Source organism: Lucilia cuprina, chromosome 3 (assembly GCF_022045245.1).
Source record: "Lucilia cuprina isolate Lc7/37 chromosome 3, ASM2204524v1, whole genome shotgun sequence".
In the NCBI taxonomy this organism is placed as follows: Eukaryota; Metazoa; Arthropoda; class Insecta; order Diptera; family Calliphoridae; genus Lucilia; species Lucilia cuprina.
Genome location: NC_060951.1, coordinates 4,230,602 through 4,232,348, shown reverse-complemented (window position 1 = coordinate 4,232,348; position 1,747 = coordinate 4,230,602).

Here is a 1,747-nt window from a genome sequence, read left to right as displayed (position 1 = left end):
GAACTAGAACAGAACTAGAACAGAACTAGAACAGAACTAGAACAGAACTAGAACAGAACTAGAACAGAACTAGAACAGAACTAGAATAGAACAGAACTAGAATAGAACGGAACTAGAACAGAACTAGAATAGAACAGAACAAGAACAGAACTAAAATAGAACTAGAACAGAACTAGAACAGAACTACAGCAGAACTAAAACAGAACTAGAACAAATAGAACTTAACTAGAAAAGTAATAGAACGGGGCTAATTAATTATTTTAGTTTGATTTGTATATTAAATTCATTGTCCCTGCAATGTCATGTCAAAATTCGCTTAACTGTCAAAAACAGTTTGACAGATAATAACATTTTTATAATAGTTGTTATTTTTTATTTACTTAGTATTTAGACATACAAAGAAATTGCTTAAATTTTGTATAAAAGTAAATACAATTTAATATTACCCAGCAAAATGTTTCTTTAAAAAAACTATAGACAATGAAAAGATTTTATAAAAAATATATTTTACTGGGATGTTTTTTTGTTAACTTCAGTGATCTTTAAAAAGAAATCACAAAATACAACAACAAAAAGAAATAACACAAAAATAAATTGTCAAGTTGTTAAAAACACTCTTTTCAAACTTTTTACAAACACAACGTTTTCGTACACATATTGAAAAATTCCCACATCCTTACAAGATTGTCTAGTTATATCCGCCAAATGGCGGAAAAAGGAAACATGTTAAACATGAAATAACAATAATATTGTTGATGATGGTGGTAGTAGTGGTGATTATGATGTTGGTAGTAGTAGTGAGGTTCTTAAATGAAAGTTACTATCTGATGTGTCCTTTATGAGACATAAACACGCATTCAACTAAATAAATAAATTAAATAGAATAAGTATAAACTTTAAAAGAAAACTTAAACGAGTGCAACAACTAACATTCGATTGTAATAAACAAGTCGTTAGTGGCAAAAGTTGATGAGTTTTTAGGGGAAATAAATATATTTATGAAACGAAGTTGGAGGTTTTTAGATTAACCTGATTATAAAAAATACCAAAAGGAAACAATAGCACAACAAGGACCACAACAAAACCTGAACCCCAATCAAACTAGAACAGAGTTGAATAAACACCTCTACGAATCCTTTAATAAAAATTCAACAATTTTAGCTAAATTAAAGTTTTTGTTTCAAATTACAAGCAATTTAAAAAAATCCTTAATTAAATACCGCACAAATTTCGTCCTAGCGCCCTCTTTATGTGAAAACTTTTCACATAAAGGTTCCTTTTTGAAATAAGGTTTTATCTTATAACACAACCCTACTTTTATATTGTAGAGTTTTTTTATCCTTTGAAAATGTTTAAAAGGATAAAATGCACACATTTAGGCGAGTTGCTAAGCAACTTAAACTAATAAATACAAGGGATGAAAAGGACGAATTTAAAACGGGTTTTATACACTTTCATACATAGTCAAACTGTTATAATTATAGAATAATGTAAATAAACAATATTTAAAGACAAAATTGAATAATAATATATCAAAGACATAAACCACATAAAACTTATTTAAATCCTTTAAAGGACCCTATTAAAAAGAGGTGGAAAACCTTAATCAGTTTTAGTGGTGTTCTAGTTCAATTCTAGCTCTGTTCCAGTTCTGTTCTAATTCTGTTCTAGTTCTGTTCTAGTTCTGTTCTAGTTCTGTTCTAGTTCTGTTCTAGTTCTGTTCTAGTTCTGTTCTAGTTCTGTTCTA